The 9,162-nt window shown below is 35.4% G+C and overlaps 1 pseudogene; it reads right to left on the bottom strand.

Moving 5' to 3' along the window:
* Nucleotides 1-7,923, bottom strand: part of LOC102856723 — a 26,979-nt pseudogene extending 19,056 nt beyond the window's left edge.
* Between the last annotated feature and the right edge of the window lie 1,239 nt (nt 7,924-9,162).

Here is a 9,162-nt window from a genome sequence, read left to right as displayed (position 1 = left end):
CCAGACACAGTGAGATTGGCAAGTGATAGAGCATGGTTTAGGGTTGTTGTACATTGGGATGCAATGAGTAGTGAATGACTCGACTGTACATAACAGCAAAACATATTCGTGACAGATATTTGTCCATAATTTTCTTTTCTGTTTGTCTTTGGCTGGCTTTGATATTAGGTAAAGATTGCTTCATAGAATGACTCAGAATGTTCTTTCTTTTTCTGTTTCTTAAAATAATTTAAAAAGAATTGGTGCTAGATCTCTTCTCTTTATGTTTGATAAAATTAAGTTGTGAAGACACTCAAGCTAAACCTTTATTTATGGGAGAATCTTTTTTATATTATGCTATATTTTTATTATTATTTTTTTATGAGTCTGTTCAAGTGTTCTGTGTCTGATCCTGTCAATCTGAGCAGGTTGTGAGTTTCAAGGAATTTGTCTATTTCTTCTAGGTTTTCAAATTTGTCATACTGTTCTGGTTTAATTTCATCTGGTTCTATTGTACTGTCACTTTTATCATTTCACACTAAAATTGTTTATGGCTTCTCTTTCTTTTCTCTTCATATGGTTGCCAATGTTTTGTCTATTTTATTAACCCTTTTGTGGAAATAGCTTGTGGTCTTGTTAATGGTTTTAAATGTTTTTCTATCTTATTGATTTCAGCTTTGTCCTTATAATTTCCTTTCTTCTAGAGGCTGTGGGGTTAAAGTGTTGTTCTTTTTTATTTGATGGAGGTCTTCAGTTGGGTGATTAATTTTGCTTCTTTTTTCCTTTTTGATATGCTTGCCTGAATCCATGAATTGTCTCTTGAGGATTGCCTTTGGTGTTTTCCAAATATTTTGGTCTGCTCTATATTCATTATCATTTGTTTCAAGGAAATTTTTAATTCATTTTTTTTTATTTCTCCTACAAAGCATTTAAGCTTGGAAGGAGGAGTGGCATCTACTTCCATAATAGCTTGCCTCCGGAAATCCTATGAACCTGGAGAGAGGATGAGAGACACCGAAGCATTGAGGACTCTTCTTCATAGGGTCGCTATGAGTTGCCTGCGAATCGACAGCAATTAACAACAACAACAACAACAACAACAACTCACTTATGTTTAGCAGGATGTTCTTTAGCTTCAATGTGGTCTGCTTTTTTAAGCTTTACCCTCTTGTCTTTAATTTCTGTTGTGGTCTCAGAAAATACTTTGTATTATTTCAATGTTTTGTGTGTTTATTTTAATTTGTAGAGTCTTGCTTTGTATCAAGATGTCATCATTTCTGGAGAATGGACCATGTGCATTGGAGAAGAATGTAAATTGTATTTTGGTTTTGTGCAAAACCCTGAACAAATTCACAAGGTCAACTTGACTGACTGTAAACTTTAGATTTTCTACATTTTAAGTTTCTTGTGAGTTGACTTATCTTTCAATGAGAGTGCTAAAGTCTCTGACCACTTTTGTGATGCTGTTTATTTCTTTCTCCAAGTCTGTTTACCATCACTTTATGTATCTTGAAAGTCTATGATTTGGTTTGTAGTTTTTGACCTAGGGTATGTCTTTTTGATCTATGTTTCTTTTAATGCTTATATAGTTCCTTTCCCTATTGTTTATGGTGATTTTCATCCTGAAGACCATTTTACCACAGATTTAGTATTGCCTCTCATGCTCTATTGTGGGTGCAATTTACTTGTTATAGTTTTTTTTTTCAGTCTATGATTTTTAGTTTATCTTTTTCCTGATTTATTAGCATAATGATGCCCTTTATTTCTTGCTCTCTTTCACTTTATTGCTCCATTTATGTCATTCACATTAAGTGTGATTATTGACATGCCAGGTTTTATTGCTAACATTTTGTTGTTGTTGTTTTGTCTGTGGTTCACTATGGTGCATCTACTTTCCTTTAGTGTATCTGTGTGAATGACTTCCCTTAAACTTCTTGTAGAGTTGGTCTTGTTTTCACAAATTATTTTAGATCCTGTTTTGGTATAAATGATTTTATTTCTCCTTCATGTTTGATGGACAACTTTTCTGGATCCAGGATCCTCAACTGGCAATTATTTTATATTCTGTATGTATAACCCTATTCTCTTCTTGTTACATTGGTTTCTGCTAAGAAATAAACAGTATAATTTGTCCTCCTTTGTAGGTGACTCTGTAGAACACTGTAGTATTCAATCCATGTTTTTTATATTAAAGAATTTGACTATGATACATCTTGATGTTTTGCTTTTGGGGTCTAGTCTGTTTGGGATTCATTGAGCTTCTTGAATGTAGATTTTCTCATTCTACGTAATGCCTGGGAAGTTTTTTTTCTAGGAATTCTTCCAGAAGTTTTTCATATATTTGTGATATTGAAATTAATAGCTATGAAATATTTTCCTGGTATTAAGTTATTCTCAGAATTTATGTTTTTAAAAATTAACTTTTTCCTTCCTTATTACTCTATTTATTTTTCACATGGAATTATTTTTATATATTTCTTGTAAAAATAATAGTAAATATTTAACACTACTGATAAAATTCTTCCATTTTTTCACATGCACTCATTAGAAAAAAAATTAATGATTTCAAAGAACTTGCTCACATACATGATTATAGTAGAGATACTAAACCGCTGTACTAGAGTGTTATGTGATACTATAAATAAATGTTCATTAGTGTAAACAATTTCGTAAACACAAAGCAAATTTTTTTGTGAAGCAAAGTTACATTTGGGCTTTGTGAACTATGCAGTTATATACATAGATAAGAATATGTTACAGTTCATAAACTTTCATAGCTATTTATTTCAACAATTTTGCCAAACTACATAAGTTCAAAATAAACCTGTTCAGAAATCTTATTTTTACATTAAAAATTTTAAATAATAGCTTCTTTAAATTGATATTCTCAACTGTAGTTTTTTTATTTTATAGTGGTTGGCATACAACATTTATATACATTGTTTTTCTTCCATATATATTGTGCTTCACACAGTCTTTCAATTACATTGTATTTCATGAAATCACATCTATACATTATATTTTATAAAATTGATTAATATTGACCTATGCTTTTTCTTATCCTTTCTTTTCAAGTTCCCATTTGGTCTTTTCTCCCCATCTCCCCACTATTCTCTGCTATTCTAGTGATATACCCTTTCATCATTATTAACAACCTTTTGCCTCTTTCCTCTTCCCCTTTCAGACATGTGTAAACATCTAAGTAGTCCTTTTATTTTTATAATATATAGTATTTGTCCTTATGAGACTGAATTAGTTCACTCAGCATAATGTTTTGTAGATGCTCACATGTTATTTTACGAAATTGTTGCTCCTTTGTGCTGCATAGGATTCCATTATGTGAATGTACCACAATTTCTCAGTCCATTTGTTTTTTATGTGTATTTGAGCTGTTTTGAATCCCTCACTATTGTGAATAACACTAGTATGAACATAGCTGTACATATCTCTGATCATGCCTCAGTTCTATTTTCCATGGGGATTATTCCTAAGAGTGGGATTTCTGGGTCATATGTCATTTCTTGTTGAGTTTTTTGAGGCAATATCAAACTGCCTTCAATAGCGGTTGTATTATTTTATAGTGTCACCAGCAGTGCATCAAAATTCCAATCCTTTATATCCATTACAACAGTTATTGTATACTGTCCTATTAAACTTTACTACTGCTTCTGGTATCTCTTAGTGTCTGTTGGTCACCTGAATGTCTTTCTTTGTGAAAGATCTTTTTGTGTCTTTTGCCTATTTTGTAATTGGGTCATCAGTCTTGCTTTGGTGGAGGCTCTGTAGTATTCTCTAAAATTTCATTATGACACTCTTGTGTGTCATGCCATTGCCATTCGCCCCCTGCCCCCCAATATATAAGTTTTTATTTCACTCTAATAGGGGGAAAAGTATTTAAAGCACACAGGGACTTAATTTTAGGTCTCATTCATCCAATTTATCTTCTACTAGTTGTACTTTTCTTGCTATTTTTGCAAGCCTATTTATGTCCTAAATTAAGGTTTAAAATTCTGTTCAGTTCAGTTTTCCCTCTTCTAATTATAATGATTTTATATTTTACCCCTATGGCTCTGATCAACCTTGAGTTCATTTATGTGTAAGATATAACATGGATCATGCTTTAGATTTCTGCAAGTAGAAGTACACTTTGGTAGCACCATTTGTTGAAGAAATTGTTTCCCATTTGATAGATTTTATTTCTTGGTCAAATATCAATTGAACACAGGTTGTTGTTGTTGTTACGTGCTGTCAAGTTGACTATAACTCATAGTGACCTTATGAACATATCACTGCCCTGTCCTATCCTGGACCAATCACACTGTCTCTGACATACTTCCCTCCATAGCCATAGTTACTGTCTCAATCCATCTCATCTACAGTATTCCTTTCCGTTGTTAATTCTCCACCCTTCTAAGCATGATGACTTTCTCAATAGAATGGTCCCTTTTGGCAACATGTCCAAATTACATGGGCTTGACCATCAAATCCTTGCCTCTAGGACGGACAGTCTCTAATTTGTTTAATACTCTTCTCCAGTACCACATCTCAACTTTATCAATTCTTCTTCTGTCATCCTGAGTCACGTTCAGCTCTCAGGTGCATAGCAAGTAATTGAGAAATATCATGGCTTGTATCAGGCACACCTTAGTCTACAAATTGATAACCATTACTCTTTATCACTCTGGAAAGGTCCCTGACAACAGACTTTCCTAATGAAAATCTTCTTTTGATTTCCTGACGACTGGTGTCAAGAGTGTTGACAAAATTACTAACAACTTCAAAATCTTCTCCATCTATCATGACGCTGGCAATTGGCTCAATGGTGACAATTTTTGTTTTCTTGATGTTGTAATGCCATCCACATTGAACACTGGAGTCTTTGACCTTCTGCAGAAAAATGCTCCATGTTGTCCTTGGATTTGACAAGCAAGATTGGATCACCTGCTAATGTAAGTTGTTGATGAGTATTTCTCAAAGCCTAATGCCACATTCTTCTTCATAAAGTCCAGAATCTCTAATATTCTGTTTCCCATAAGAGGTGATCCAACAGAGTGTATAAATTACTGAACAATATCACTAATATTACAAGAAAGCAAAATCTTGTTGAAGATCCAAAAATGTCTGGAACAGTACATGATGGAGAACTTCCAGAAGTATAAGCTGGGTTTAGAAGAGGCCATGGCACTTGAGATATCATTGCCAATGACAAATGGATCTTGGCTGAAAGCAGTAAGTACCAGACAAACATCTAAATGTGGTCTATTGACATTGCAGTGGCATTTGACTTTGTGGATGACAACAAATTGTGGCTAACATTGAGAAGAATGGAAAATCTCTGATTTTGTCCATATGAAATGGGAAACTGTCCTAAAAACAAGGCAAGAAAACACTGTATGATTTAAAATCAAGAAATGTGTGCATTAGCAATGTTTCCTTTGTCCAATTAGTTTCAAAATTTCAATAAATGTCCATAGGTAGATATGTTTATTTTGGGATCCTCAATTCGGTTCTGTGAATCTTTTATTCTACCAATACCATGATTTTTTAGTTGCTACACTTATGTAAAGTGTTTTGAGATTGGGGAGTGCCATGCCTCCCAAATCATTTTTACTTTTCAGAAGAGTATTACTTATTGAGGATCTCTTTTATATTCAAATAAACTTTCTAATTGCCTTTCCTATCTCTTTAAAATATGAGTTTAGTATCTGTATTTTGATTACATTAAACTTGTAGGTTGCTTTTGGTAGAATTGTAAGTTTTACTATGTTGAGTCTTTTTATCCATGAAAAAAAGTTTTCTTTTTAGTTAGATCTCTTATTTACTAAAAAGGGTTTTTGTTGTTGAGTCTTTGTCCACTGTCACATCATCTATATATGGTGACAGTGTTACCACTTCTTTGCTAATTTAGATAGCTTTTATTTCATTTATTGTCTTATTGCTCCAAGAAGTACTTTCAAAGCAATATTGAATAGAAGTGACAATACTCATCTCTGTCTGGTCCCACTAGCCAGGGGAATGCTTTCAATCTTTCTCCATTAAAAATGATATTGACTCTTGATTTTGTATATATACTTTTCACTATGTTGTGATAATAACCTTCTATTCCTATTTTATTGTGTGTTTTGACCAAGAGTAGTGTTGGATCTTATTAAAGGCCTTTTCTGCATTAATTGATACAATCATATTGTTCCTATTATTTTTTAATGTGGTGAATTATGTTTATTACTCTTCCTTACATTGAATCAACCTTGAATACCTGCCTATTATGAATCTCACTTGGTCATGATGATTTTTTCTTTTCTTTGCTTTTATTTTTTTAACTATACTGGTATATTGACATTGTTCTGGTGCTCCCTGCTTTTGGCTAAGATCCATCTAACATTAGCTACAATATCCCTAGTACCACGACCCCTTCTAAACCCAGCCTGGACTCCTGGCAGTTATCTGCTGATGTGCTGTTCCAGTCGTTTTTGGATAATCTTCAGTAGAATCTTGCTTGCATGTGAAATCAATAAGATTGTTCTATAGTTTCCACACTCAGTTGGGTCACCTTTCTTTGGGATGGGAACAAATATAGATCTCTTCCAGTCGGTTGGCCAAGTGGTTGTTCTCCAGGTTTCTTGGCACAACTTGTTGAGCATGTCCAGGGCAGCATCTGTTAGCTGAAGTATGTCAATTGGTATACCATCTGCACAGTTTAAAATTAGGAAAGGAGAGAGTAAGGGACGCATCCGGTCTCCATACTTTTTCAATCTCTATGCAGAACAAATCATTCTGGAGGCTGGACTTTGTGAAAAGGAATGTGGCATCAGAATTAAAGAAAGACTCAACAACAGCCTACGTTGTGCAGTTACACAACCTTGCTTTCTGGAACTGAGAAGGACATGAAGCACTTATTGCAGAAGGTCAAGGGCTGTACTCTTCAATATAGATAGATAGATAGATAGATAGATAGATAGATAGATAAATAGATAGATATGTATATGTTGTTGTTATGTACTGTCAAGTTGAAACCAACTCATAGTTGACCCTCCAGGAGGTGTTCAGAGGTAGTTAACTGCATGAGATGAGATGCTCATCCTTCTCCCATGAAGGAGTTGGTGGATTAGAACCACGTGTCTTAAGAATTGTGTCTTAGCTTCTTACCACTAGACCACCAGAGTAACCTACATATGTGTATGTACGTGTGTTTGTGTGTCTGTACAAATAGATAGATATAGCTACAGATATAGATATATAGATATCTGGTGGCCTAGATGTAAGAAGCTGCAGTGCCAACGTGAAGGTAACAGTTCAAATCTACCAGCTACTTTGCTTAAGAAAAACAGCAATCTCCTCTAAGGTGGTTTGCTGCCTCAAAACACATTGGAAGATCAGTTATGAGTCAGTTCTGACTCAATGATACTCAACAATAATAATGTGCACATATACATATTCATACTGCTTTTGTTAAGTGCCACTGAGACAAGTACAACTTACATCAGCCCAATGAAAAACAGACCTGAATTCTGTATTATCTTGTGCTGTCCTCACAATCTCTGACATACTTGAACCCACTGCTGTATTTACTGTCTTAATCCATCTAGCTGAAGGTCTTCCTCTCTTTCAGTGAAACTCTGCCTTTCTAAGCATGTATACCTACCCAAGACATGTTGTTGATTGTCTTTGAGCCAAGCATAACTCATAGTGACCCTATGAACAAAAGACTTGAAGCCCCTCTACAAATATTGACATTTCTCAAAGTTCATAGGGTTTCTGGAGGCATGTTATATGTTTGGATTTTTGACAGAGAGCTTGGCCACGATAATGATCCCATGGATGGCAATAGCTACCTCTTTGGAGCACCTTAACACCCAAGTCAACATGGCCATTGTAGTGTCCAGTGGTGACAAGTGCCTTGAACCTGGTCTGTTGGCCAGCATGTGTCTGCTTCTGCACAAGCATGGTTTTTCAAGAACTCATCATTAAGAGGCATCCTCAGAAAGTAGTCAGTGATCTCAAACTCCTTGATGGGCAGTCAGAAGAGATAAATCTTCTCTAAGAATTTTATATCCATAACTTTGAACAGCCAGTCAAACTTGGCAACAAGTAGCCACTCCTTGTCCTCAGCTTTGCCCCCTCTAGCCACTCCCATGGCCGCAAATCTGACTGCGCTGAAGCCTCTGTGGAAATACCAATGCTCCATTCCAAGGCTCCCAGAGCCTCCAGTCCCTTCTGTTGCACCAGCATCATCCACAATTTGCAATTTTCTCAGAGAAGAATAAAAAAAAAGTTGTACAAAAGGGATGTGTCCTATCTCCAAACCTTTTCAATTTACATGCATAACAGAATATCCAGGAGACTAGATTCTATGAGGAGGAATGTGGCATCAGGATTGGAGGAAGGTTCATCAACAATGTGCATTACGCAGATAACACAACCTTGCTTACTGAAGATCTTGCTGCAGAAGGTCAAAGAGTATGGATTGAAGCTAAACATAAAAAAAGCAAAGATTTTTAACCACTAGGCTAATTGGCAGCATCATGATAGATGATAAAGAGAATGAGAATACTAATAGCTTCGATTTGCTTGGCTCCACAATCAATGATCTTTGTACCAGCAGCCAGGAAATTAATAAATGAACTGCATTGGGAAAAATCTGCCATCAGGAACCTCTCCAGAGTACGGAAGAGAAATGGTGTCACTCTGGAGACTAAGGTGCACCTGATATAGGCCATGGTCTTTATAATTACTTTTTATGCATCAGAATGCTGGACAATGACTAAAGATGATCGAAGGTGAATTGATGCCTTAGAGCTGCTAGGAGAACAAACAGGTTCTTCTTGGAGAGGGTGAATTCAGGTTGCTCCTTACAAGCAAGGATTCTGAAACTCCATCTGACATGCTTTGGACATGTTGCCAGGACGGACCAGTCCTTGGAGAAAGACATCATGCTTGGGAAGGTGGAGGGACAGTGTGAGAAAGGAAGACACTTGATGAGATGGATTGGGGCCTTATTTTTTGCTATTTCCTTCAAAGTAGCTTGAACTTCTTCTTTCATCACCACAGGGTCTTGGTCAAATGTTGTTTCATGAAATTCTTCTTTGTCTGCCAATTTCTTTTGATATAGTAATTCAGTATATTCTCTCTATCTTCTTTTAATACTTCCTGGATCATTTAATATTCTGCCTAAAGCATCCTTGA

The sequence above is a fragment of the Elephantulus edwardii genome, unplaced genomic scaffold (genome assembly GCF_000299155.1).
Source record: "Elephantulus edwardii isolate Elephantulus edwardi_28Jun2011 unplaced genomic scaffold, EleEdw1.0 scaffold00347, whole genome shotgun sequence".
NCBI classification, from domain to species: domain Eukaryota; kingdom Metazoa; phylum Chordata; class Mammalia; order Macroscelidea; family Macroscelididae; genus Elephantulus; species Elephantulus edwardii.
Note: the sequence above shows the minus strand (reverse complement) of the source record. Positions and strands in the feature narration are given on the sequence as shown.